General features: G+C 46.6%; 1 protein-coding gene across 2 annotated transcripts in view; it reads right to left on the bottom strand.

Annotated features, from left to right (window-relative positions):
- The window catches only part of RNF216 (ring finger protein 216), a 126409-nt gene extending 114687 nt beyond the window's left edge, over nt 1-11722 (bottom strand). For both annotated transcript variants that reach the window (XM_048866212.2, XM_075117589.1), the window contains exon 1: nt 11590-11722. The gene's annotated coding sequence lies outside the window, so the exon portion shown is untranslated. The remainder of the gene's footprint in view (nt 1-11589) is intronic.
- Between the last annotated feature and the right edge of the window lie 990 nt (nt 11723-12712).

Raw genomic sequence — 12712 nt, 5'->3', positions numbered from 1 at the left:
CAACTTCAGCTGTTGTTTAGCCTCTTGGCACTGGGTGCCGGCAACAAGAGTGAAGTGAAGAACCCCGAAGTTTTGCAAGTGAAGGGATAACTCAGCACTAAGATACTGTACAGAACATTAATCTGTAACAGCAGTTCTCAAGCCGTGACCCAAGCAGCACACAGCTGCAACACATGTGAGATCCTCAGGGCCATACAGGTAGCGTATGTGTATGTATATATAGTGTGGATGCTGCCCACCAAAAAAAAAAAAAAAACCCAAACAAAAAAACAAACTACCACAGAGAACTGCATATGCGGCTCACAATGGTAAAGAGACTGAGAATCACTGCCCTGTACACTCCAAAAGAGAATTTTAACTTGCAACTTCCTTGCCTGAGATAGAGCAACAGAATCTCAACCATTCAAACCCTTTGGACCACAGCAAATATGTTGAGATAATCAAAAGTCATGCTGGCAGTTCACTAGAGGGATGGTTCAGTTATTAGAAATACAACTGTACTGGAATTTTGGAGTAACACACACACGGTGGTACAAATGGCTTCCGAAACAGCTCACAACTCATCTTTCAAACAAACAGTTGTTTTAAGAAGCTATTTTGTCCTGAGGGTGGGGACCAAAGGAATGTCATGTAAAACCATGTGATCTGCTTTTCAACACACTCCATTACAACAGCCATCCGTTTTTCTTCTAGTTTTCACTCTTGTAGATTAGCTGTGACTTCTACTGAAATGAAGATAGGCAGACAGCCTCTCTTCCTGATTCAGAGGAACACAATTAACTTGAAGTTACTTTAAAACCATTCTTTGAAACTTGAGGAGGCTTCAGGTGCTGCACCTGCCTGTCAGTGCCACTGACAACCTATTTGACTTTGCTTTCTTACTTTTAATACATTTCTCTTTTCCTCATTGTGCAAAAGGCACACACAGAGCAGGAGAAACTGACTGGCTGCCTGCAGAAGGGACACAATGAAACTACTAGTATATAAAGTACTAAAATACATAAAGTAAAAATAGTGCAGAGTCTTTCCTCTTATTTGTCTCGACAGTTTCAGGAATCTTCAGTGTTACTTGTAACAAGAATAGATACAAAAATCCAGCCATAAATGTGATTTTTAAACTGCTGTTTAACACCTTGGATGCACATCTTCAAGAGTCCTTAAGGCTGCTTCTCCAGCTTCCAGCCTAGGCTCTTAACGGGGAGCGAGAGAGATAGGACTGCTGGCTGGACTAACCCCAACATGCTGCAGCTGGGAGCAAGAGCATGAAGTGATGCAGGCAGCTGGCAAACTGCTGTCAAGAATCAGGGCTAAAAGAAGCAGCTCATGGAAGCGATCAGCTCAAAACCAACAGGTGCAGGCCAGAATCTCAGAGCCACCTTAAGTTGACAGCAGCAGACAGCATTGGAGACAAGGGAGGCAGGGAAACTAGTTGTAACACAGTGAGAATAAGGGCTTCTCATGGTACTCCAAATGTAGAGCAGCTGAGCAGAGAATGAACCCAGTGGACTGAAGAATCCAGGAGAGAGAATACTGAGCAGCACTCAGGAAGATCTGATTTAGATGTGGATCCATCCATAATGCACTAACCAGGGAGCGTCACTAAGGACAAACAGAAAAGGGGAGTGCATGTTGTGTTCTGACTGGAGTTACCACAGTTTCACTTTCAAAAGAGCTGGAGACGGTGAGCATAACCCACTCTTCACTAACAGGGACAGTTTGAAATGAGGTAGAAGGTACGACTGGGTGGAACAGTAACAATATCTTTTATTGCAGCAGCTAGCCTGCTTATCTTGGGGAGAAAGGAGAGTTTCAGGGGTCAATTTGTACAGAGGCCTTTTTTTTTTTTTTAAAGAGGGTTCAGTGAAAGCTGTTTTTAGAACAAGCAGATGTTCCCCTGAAGCATTTGAGACCCAAACATTCCAGTATTAAGGACCTCTGAGTGAAAACAACAACTGATTTTTATTGTTTATGACTTGCATTTCTTACAGCCAACAGAAAAGGAGCGCAGGTACGTAAACAGGATTTTAAATGATTTAATAACTTAAGAAATGCAAACTAACCTCTACTGTGTGATTAACAACATATGATTTAAGTTGGCAGTGTCCCTTTAAAAATCAGTTGCTTGCTCCTATGGTTACCCAGAAGCGTGTCAATTACCCATACAGTACTCTTTTCTAAAACATGCAAACCAAAGTTGTAGTTAGTTAATTGTTGCAAGAGTTGTTAGCTACCCTAGTATCTACCACAGTGCATTCATAAACTCTTCTGCTAGCATAGATGCAGAACTACTTCTCCATAATTTGGAGAAGTGCACACAAACAATGTGCTGTACCTAAAAAGTTGGTCAGAGGTAATCTTGTTGGAATAGAAATCTGAATGTATTAGTGTTCATTCAAGGGCTAACGATTCCCAATTATTAGATATTCACAAGAACAGACTGTGAGGCCTCTTTTTGGCAAGTATGTTTTGTTTTATTATGAAATGGTCCTTCTATTCTCTGCCTTCAACTCATCTCTGCTCAGGAGAAGCCATGATTGCATGTTCTCATAAGCAGAGCATGGCTGGCAGGCAGGATTCCGGCAGCCCCTGGACCAGCTTCAGCCCTGTCACATGAGAATGGCCAGTTTAGGGTTTGACTTTTTTTATCTGATTGTTTTTTAATTAGTATGTGTCAAGATACCTGAAAGCACAAGTATTCATATATGAAAGACATAGGATTTAGCATCCTTACTCAGAACTGAAACAAGGATAACTAGCCAGTGGCCAGTCTCAGAAGCGTTCTGTATTTTACATTACGCTTTTCTGAGGTCTCTCTACTTTATGTACTCTACCACTAATTAAAAAGTCCATACAAACAAAATAAATTCTCTGCTGACCAGCTAAAATGCTTTGAAGGCAGGCACTGCACATCTATGTTTCAGTTCTACAGGTGACATCAGACCACCAGTTAGAATCCATCAGTTTCATCTAGTCAAAAATAAATGCTCTCCAAACATAAGGGTCACTACGGATGAAGCTAAGAAGGTTTGGCTGTAGCCTGTGCAAACTTGGTTTGGAAAAATTATTTCCCTTTTGCCTTTGTTTTTGAACCCCACACCTCTCAGTCTCTCACACATCTGAAATGCCAAATGCAGTATGTTTTCATCTAGAAAAGTCCAAAAATCCTGCAAGGGAATTTATAAAATTGTACTTCATCAAGCAGCCTATTAATTGTATAGACTGTATGGACCAGTGAGCAGAGCCACAAATAAAAAACAAAACCTGTTGAGTGCTCTGTTGATGTGGTATTAAAATTAAGACTATATTCTAATAATTACAAGCCTACTTATACTACAACTGTTCCAAAGGGATACCAGTTACTACACAGGTTAGCCTGATCCACTACAATACAATTCCAATGTTTGCTGTAGATGGGACTTTAACCATGTTCTGTAGCAGAGCTAAAAACCTATGAATCTTGCCAGTTTCCCTCATCTGCTGCTGAAAACCCTACAAGCAGCGGCAGAATAGAAAATCATATGCAGCTGCAAGTTCTCTGTGTAGGGGAAAAAAGGGAAAGGAATATTTATTTTTCTCCCTTTCAGTTACACTGCTGCAGCTGCCTCCTCTCCCCAAAAATATTACAGGAGACCTCTGAAACAACAGCGGACTGAGGTTGACAACTCTCTGGTCAGCTTCCCTGTTCTGCTGCATGTAGTTGTGAACATTGGAGTCTGTCAGTTTAACTCAGGTAGCCATCTTAACCCACTTCTCCATTAGGGAAAGTTTTGTACTAGAGCCTGGATAAATGCATGTTTTCAAATCCTGGTTCGGTGTTAGTCTTTATGTACCTTATTAAGCAAAAGTGACCTGCAAGAAGCACTGGAGAGCTGTTATTTTCTCACATCAAAACCAAAAGTGAATCGGCTCTTCTTAGGAATGTTACCTAGTGGGTAAGTTCCATTTCCAGCTCTGCAATGGCTTTTCGATGCCTTTGGGAAGTCACAACCTGCCTCTCACTTGCCTCTGACTGAGAAATGGGAACAATACTGGCCACCTCCCAGTACTGAGAAGTTGTTAGTGTATATAAAGCACTTTCAGGTCCTCGAATAGCAGGTGCTACTAAAACAGACGAGGTTTACTGGCAGTCACTTTGCTGTAAAGTTTCTTACCACATGTAATTCAAAAAATGAATGGCATCTATAGTAGGTGGATATGTTTCTGAATTATAGTGCACAGAAACAGCAAGTCAGACTTCTACAGACCTTAGTTAAAAGCTTATCAAAACAAATGTTAATTCACCAAAAACTTGTTTTGACAGTTGCTCAGCCAACCTACAGAGGTGAAAAGTTGGTGTGAATGAGAAATACAGTGCCTGTCTTCAGAAATCAACTTGAAGTATCATACATCACAATAATCTTCAGAGCCCAAGCAGCTGGCTACATTTTTGGTTCATCAACTTTGTTACATTTTGAGTTATAAGTAATGACAATGACAAACCTTTAAAACAGCCTTAACATGACTGACAAGCATCACGGACAATGAAATGTCAGATTTCCATGAAGACAGAGGCCAGAACCCATGCTCGATTTACATTTCCCCTGGCTGAGCAGTGCCATTAGAGAACTCAAAGAATAACCACCGAGCTGAACCCTTGCACTACCAGCTTTGCCACTCCCCATTAACCACCTCTCATTCTCACAACCACCTTCAAGTGCCTCTTCGCAGAAGACTGACCCAGTATGCCAGCTGTCTGAAGCTAGTTATCTTGGCAGGAGACAGAAACAGACATAGTAATTTGCCTCAGTGTAATTTGTTACTTATTTCCTAAATTCAATACTTTCTCCATTTAAATGGGCATTTAAAACGCCTCTTGCATGCGGAAACAAGACTTGTTAGAGTGTCAACAGCATAGAAAACCGCCTAGAAGAGGGAACCCTGACAGGTACAAATATTAACTGTCCTTTAAAAATAGTTAACATTCAGCGCAGCAAAAACACTGAATCTTTCATAATTGGAATGGGTTAGAAACTTGGGCTGATCACTACCTAGAGAGGCGTACTGGTTCTGAAAACTGATACTGGACTGGGACCAGTGATCAGTCTGAAAATTCCACACTTAAGATATTGCAAGATGAATCAGCATGGAAGCCAGAATTCTATAAGAGCAATGCAAGAGTTCCAACAACTGAAAACAAGGTAATTTCAGCTCCACATCTGTGACTCAGATCAGCGTAAAGCATTCCATATTCTCTACGCTGCAATACTTCAGGAAACATGGCAAGCTATGGATGATCTGAACATATTAACTGTACATTTCTTTGCTCATCAGTTTCAGACAGCTGCTTAACATTTTACTGTAGTTCTCAGTTGATTTAGTTTTCAAATTAGTGTTACAGACAGACGCTTGTCATGAGGAGACAGTTTACCCAATGAATTATGTCTGCACTGAAGCCTATAAGAACCATCATGTCCATACATACCTAAAGCTTGATCACATGGGCTAATAGATAGCTTCCCAAATAAGTTGCATATTCCATGGCTTCTACTGGCCATGTACTTACTGTAAATAGCAAGGGATCTATCACAGTCTGTATAACTCCCATTTACAGTAATTTAAGTTATGTGTAGCAACTTCAGAATACCACCCACCCCCACAATCAAAAGGTCATTAGTTCAGTGAAGGCCCATCTTTGTTAGTTGCCTGGAAAAGAAAATCTAACATGATTTCAGAACTTATATCATTTAAGCCAAAACTTAAAAGGTTTCCAGATGGAGTCCACATGCAACACGTTTCTGACTGGAGAAACATTAGCACAGTTCTAAGTCCCCTGAAAAGAATGAAGCCTACTGCAAGCACTTGCTGTACTTAAAATACTGCACAGGATCTTTTCAGGGGCAATAAGGCAAGCACTACATTTATTGGTAATACATGTATCCATTAACACTGTATCATATACGTATGACAGATATTACATTCATGCTCTCACATACACACACTCCGTCTTGTTGTTGTTACCAACTAGTTGCTCCCCTTAACTTCACTAGCCAAGTGAGTTAGATGGGGAAGGGGTGGAGCCGGGCTTCTGCCGATTCGAATCGATGCTCCCATATTGGAAAGACGAGACCCGGAGTCCTCTGCAAGACACCTCACATTTACAGCAGCTTCCCTCTCATGCAAATATATACCAGATTCAAAATCTGTATCTGTGTCCACTGGTCCTTTGTGCTGCTTCCTTCTGGGTGTTGTCCCAATGCTGTTCAAAGAGGGTGTTTTCAAAAGAAGATGCTTGCTTCTAACCCCCAAGGCCATCAACATGTCTGCTCTTCTTTAGTGAGCCCACTTGACAAGTTTTATTGTTCTTGAGGTGGGTCGCAGCTGTCTGGAGGTGGTTGCCTTCCATGCCTTGCTCATTCACACCTCGTTCATTCAACAGGGCAATTGATTACGAAGGGGGAAGATCTTATTCTACTCCTAGCAAAAAGATTTTTCTTCTTATTCTATCCTTAGGGGCTATATAACATCATACCAAGGTTCAATACAAAGTTTCTATATAAGGATTTGATACAAAGTTCCCATACGGGGCAGGTTTAGGTTGGATATTAGGAAAAACTTTTTCACTAGGAGGGTGGTGAAACACTGGAATGCGTTACCTAGGGAGGTGGTAGAATCTCCTTCCTTAGAAGTTTTTATGGTCAGGCTTGACAAAGCCCTGGCTGGGATGATTTAATTGGGGATTGGTCCTGCTTTGAGCAGGGGGTTGGACTAGATCCCTGAGATCCCTTCCAACCCTGATATTCTATGATTCTATGATATACCAAGGCTCAATACAAAGTTTCAGGAAAGTTATGCAAAAATACTTAATACAGAGATTTATCTGCACACTGAAACCCATTAGTGTATAGGAGTTAGCCTGCACTGTTACACTGAAAGCTACTCAAAATGTCAGAGTATTTTTCTAGATGCACATTTCAAACTAATGAATGGGAGTTTCTTCCAGACTCTGAAAACAGCAATAGGGCCTCACTTCCTCACTGCTTTGCTGTTTGTTTTTATTCTTATTAATCAGCTACTGGCCACTTTGCAACACTTCCTGTCACCTTTCAGTTGTTTCTTCAACTCATCCTTCAATATCAGTTATTTTAACCCTAATACGAGTCATCTACTTTTGCCACTTAGAGACTATTAGAATGTACTGTATGTGTCCAGTTACAAGACAGTGCTAAACACGCAACTAATCGGCCATGTCTGTCAGATAACCGTACTAACACCCACCCCATTTCCAAACAAGACACAGCATCTGCCTGCTGTGGAATTTATAGCACCAAAAGCATTTCTGAAATGTATGTCTAAGATGAAAAGCAAGCCACAGGCTCTTTGTTCTGTGTTTGTAAAGCACCTAGCACAAAGGAGCCCTAGTCATGGATGACCACCAAGGTGCTACAATAAATAAATAAGGAGTAATACTGCCCTGTTGTAAGCGATATACATCCCACCTTTCCTCACACCCCCCGCCCCCCAAACTTTTAAAGCACCCACTTGCACTCATTTATTTAGCTGTATAACAGTGATCAGCTTGGCCAAAAATCATATACCACTCACAAAAAAGACTTTAAATAATGCTTTGCATCAACCGTGGAGGGCAGCATCACTACACAGTATGGACTGAACCAAGCCATGACAGTTCTTCCACTGAAAATGAGTCTGAATCTTTTGCCAAGTGTTTGTAACCTCCTGTAGAGAAGAACTGCTTGTCAATATCTAGTTTCATTATCAAGGCTAAGATTTTGTCACAGGTATTTTTAGTAAAAGTCACAGACAGGACGCGGACAATAAACAATAAATCACAGAAGCCTGAACCCCGCCATGCGTGGGGCTGACAGCCTGAACCCTGGCATGTGCAGGGCTAAAGCCAGAGCCAAAGAAGTCATGGAGATCTGTTAAAGTCACAGAATCCATGACCTCCATGACCAAATCATATCCTTACTCATTATGCAGACACCCAGCAAATAAAACCCATTAAGATGATTATGTAATATGGAAAAGCCCACTGAAGTAAGTAGGATTTTGCAAGGCAACAGTACTACAGATGGAATTTTTACATTGATTAGTATTGCAGGGGTAACATCTTTAAAGTTGGCTCTGCCGTTTTGCTACTGCCACAGAATAAGGATCCTACCCTGCAGCTAGTACCCCTCCCCTCCCAACATGGCACTATACAACTGTTTCAGCAGCTAAAGATTTGAGTCAGTGGAACAGTGGATATCCATTCTGTTCCCACACAGCTACTGAAGATTCCAGGGGACAAAAGGAAGAGTACATTCAGGCACAAGAGCCTTCTCGGCAGAGGCGTAAGATATATCTTGTTGATCTCTCTAGCCATCGAGGCCCATCTTCTCCCAGAGAGCTATGATTAGGACCCTACCAAATTCACAGTCCATTTTAGTCATTTTCACAGTCACAGAATTTTTAAAAATAGTAAATTTCATTATTTCAGTTATTTAAATCTGAAATTTCAGCGTGTTGTAATTGTAGGGGTTCTGACCCAAAAAGGAGTTGTGGGGGGACTGCGGTATTGCTACCCTTACTTCCGTATTGCTGCAGGCGGCAGCGCTGCCTTCAGAGCTGGGCACCTGGAGAGCGGTGGCTGGGCTGGGAGCCCAGCTCTGAAGGCAGAGCCACCGCCAGCAGCAGCACTGAAGTAAGGATGGCCTGGTATGGTGTTGCCACCCTTACTTCTGCGCTGCTGCCTGCAGAGCTGGGTGCCTGGTCAACAGCTGCCACTCTCCAGCCAGCCAGCTCTGAAGGCAGCACAAAAGTAAGGGTGTAAATACCCCCTTAATATAACCTTGTGACCCCTCCCCCCACAATTCCCTTTTGGGGCAGGACCCCCAATTTGAGAAACTCTGGTTTCCCCTGTGAAATCTGTATTGTATAGGGTAAAGCACACAAGACCAGATTTCATGGGGGGAGATCAGCTTTCACGGTCCATGATGTGTTTTTCATGGCCGTGAATTTGGCAGGGCCTTAGCTATGACTGTCAAGCTTCTACACACTGCAGTGTCTGAGGAAGGGTAGGAACCACAGAACAGAGGACACTTAAAAAAGAACCAAGACTCTAGGATGGGGGAAAGAGTGAAGACAGACATGAAAACAGATGCAAATTGCTTCATTTTGGCATGAAGATCAGCAGCTTTTTTCAGCTATCAAGCTATTGCAGCTATTTAGATCAGAGCTGAAACATTCAGAAACATGACCACCACCTACTTAAAAGAGTGCTGGTGAAAGACACCAATAAATTAAGTCATAGCCCTGTAGTATTTCACTCTTACCTCTAGTAAAGAATGTGAGTGTGGATGGAGCATACTTCTTATTTTATGTAAAGAACACCAAAAGGTATCAGATTGAGGAGTAAGACACAAAACTTTGTTTAAAAAGTTGAAATTTCAACCAGTTTTGACAAAAAGCTGAAGAGAAAAATGGACTGTTTACTTTTTTGTACTGTAGATAGAGCTATTTTAAGATTAAAAAACAAGACTGAAGCACAGGCCACTTTTCAGACATTTACTGGATACAAGTGAAGAGAAGGAGTACTAGTGGCACCTTAGAGACTAACCAATTTATTTGAGCATAAATGAGCTACAGCTCACTTCACTGGATGCAGTCATTAAGGTGGAGGTTTTCAAAAGGCACAAATGACAGGTAAGTGCCCAACTGTCATTAGCATTTTTGCAAAAGCTGCTGCAGAACTCCTAAGAAAGATGGCTCACAGTAGTAAAGCTTGCAAACCTATATTACTACTTTCCAGGAACACCAACAGTGTCCAGCACTAGAGGTATGAACCTGAAAAGCTTACTCTCTAAAAATGGCATTGTTATAATATACCAGATTAAATGTATCATATTGTAGATATATGTCTGAAAAATTTTCTCCCTCATTCCTGCTGGAAACCAGTAACGAATCTAGTTCCAATTTTCACTGCATTAGGTTCTAACTAAGGAAGGGTCTGACTTCAAAATACAAAGCGTCAAGTTACCTTGGGAACGTGACTCTCTTTTGAAACCTTGACCTTGCACAGTCATTTGTCTGCTAGAGGTGTAACTCCAATGGTAGCAACTGCAGAAAAGCTAGCACAGGCCAAACACAATCATTTTCACCATTGTATCATCTATTATCATGTGGCAGAGCTGCTTGTGTCTCATACAACTTGGCACTTCACTTCCACAGCTGCTCTCTCACTCATGGCGCTAGCATCTGAACCCATGCCCCCCTTTAAATGAGAACCTCAAGGAGCCGGTCAGGTTTTGTTTTTCAAAATAGAGGTTCCTTTAACCCTCAAGCTTCCTACTCAGCCCGAAGCCTTCCACAACAGGAAACGAGGCGAGAAGGGGAGGCGAACTTCGTGTACTTCTGTGAGCTGTTCCCGGCCAGGCCCCGGCGTGCTGCTCTAGTTGTTCAGAAGGTAAACACGCAGCACGGCCTAGCCGAGGCGAGGCTGAGCAAAACGGCCCATGGCCAGAGGGGCTCTTAGCTCGGTTCGTTCCGCTAGCAGGGTCAGGGGCGGCCAACATGCACACGCTCGACAGCTGCTACCAGATCAGAGGCACTGAAGCAAATTCGCCTGGGCTATTGTAGCCGGAGCAGCGTCCGGAGCTGGAAGTCCGGGCTTTGAGGCGAACGAGCAGGACATGTCCCTGCTGAGGGGCATCACGTCAATTACAGACGCGCTACACAACTAGGGAGCCCCCCCAGCCGGGCTCGAGAGGCAGTAACCCCCCCCCGCCCGCCGGGCTCGAGAGGCAGTAACCCCCCCCCCCCCAGCCAGGCTCGAGAGGCAGTAACTCCCCTCCCGCCCCCCCACAGCCAGGCTCGAGAGGCAGTAAACCCCCCCCCCCCCAGCCGGGCTCGAGAGGCAGTAACCCCCCCCCCCCCCCCAGCCGGGCTCGAGAGGCAGTAACTCCCCTCCCGCCCCCCCACAGCCAGGCTCGAGAGGCAGTAACCCCCCCCCCCCCAGCCGGGCTCGAGAGGCAGTAACCCCCCCCCCCCCCCAGCCGGGCTCGAGAGGCAGTAACCCCCCCCCCCCCCCCCAGCCGGGCTCGAGAGGCAGTAACCCCCCCCCCCCCCCCAGCCGGGCTCGAGAGGCAGTAACCCCCCCCCCCCCCCCAGCCGGGCTCGAGAGGCAGTAACCCCCCCCCCCCCCAGCCGGGCTCGAGAGGCAGTAACCCCCCCCCCCCAGCCGGGCTCGAGAGGCAGCTCAGGGCCCGAAGGAAACACCAGCGCAGTAACTTTGCCCTGCCGCACCCCAGGGACACCGGCCCCGCCTCCTTCCCCCTGCCCGGAGGGGACCCCGGCCGCGCCTGGGGGCGGGGGGTCTGTGACTTGCCCAAGGTCACAGGGCGAGCCAGGGGCAGTGCCGGGCACGGAACCCCCGGCCCCCGCCGCGCTCCCTTCCCTGCTCTGGGCCCAGCCCTGGCGCCTTCCCCGCGGCTTGCGGGGGGGGGGGGGAGCTGGGGGAGGAGGTGACGGGAGGGGGCCGCCGGACGCCCGGGGGGGGGAGGAGGGTGGAGGGGAGCCGTGGCCAGGCCCTGCCCAGCGGCGTGGGGTACTCACCCGGCTTGGCCGCTCCACCTCCCCCTGGGCCGCTCCGTCCGACCCTCACCTCCCGCGACCCCCGCTTCATTGAGCCGCCGCGGCCAGCCAGGCTCCCTGCCTCCTTCCGGCCCGCGCCGCGCCTGCGCCGCCTGGCCGCCACGTGACCGCGCCCCCTCCGACCAGAGAGAGGCGAGGACGTGGGGAAGGGAAGGGCGGTCGGAAGGGGCCCGTCTCCGGGAGCGCACCATAGAGAGGGCCCGGGCTGGTCCTCCTGCGGCCCCCTACCTGCGCGGGAGGGAGCGGGACCCTAGGGCCCGGGATGGCTGGGGGGGAGCGAGGGAATCAGAGCCTGGGGGCGGGGCCATGGTGGGGAGGGGGGCAGAGTACTAGCTGCGGGGGCAGATGGACCCACCCCCAGTACAGCCCTGGGGGCCCCGCATGAGGGGGACTGGGGGTGGAGAACAGAGCCCGGCCCGGGCTGGGCTTTGCCCCCTCCCTGGCAGCGCAGACCCCCAGCCGATGGGGTGGGATGGCAGAGGCCCAGCTGACAGGCCATCATGTGGTGGGGTGGGAGCATGAGGCTAGAGCAGGGTTCCCTCTAAGCTGTGCGCATGTACACAGATCCTAAACCCCACACATTTAATTTGCACAGAAGAAATATTTTACACACAGAGCCTGTCAAAAATTAGAGGGAACATTGGCCTGGATAGTGGAGCCCACAGGGCCAGGGGGTGCAGAGGTAGACTGGCTTCAAGATGGCCAGCAGACCCCTAAAAGTGAAGAGGCTGACATGGGCCACTGAATGATCTTCATATGTACCAAATTTCCCCCTAGTAACAGGGCGACTGCAAGATCCAGATCCACCCCCCTGAGATACAAGGAGAGCAAATGTCTGACCTGCAGTAAAGGTCAGGGGTGTGCCCAAGACCCATGACTCATTGCAGCCCCAAGGTGGTACCTAGCCCTCATGCCCTGCCAGCCCTTTGTCGAGGGTGAGTTTCAGCCCCAGGGAGCAGAGGTTCAATTCCTGGTTGAACGCAGGTTATTGCTGGGTGCCAGTCCTTTGTCTCAACCACCCAGACCTGTCATAAGCACTTTACAGGCTATTCCCCTTGGGACACTGGACTGGCTAGAAGTGATA

Source organism: Caretta caretta, chromosome 10 (genome assembly GCF_965140235.1).
Source record: "Caretta caretta isolate rCarCar2 chromosome 10, rCarCar1.hap1, whole genome shotgun sequence".
NCBI lineage: Eukaryota > Metazoa > Chordata > Testudines > Cheloniidae > Caretta > Caretta caretta.
The sequence above is the reverse complement of the archived record's forward strand: the minus strand, read 5'-3'. Positions and strand labels throughout refer to the sequence as shown.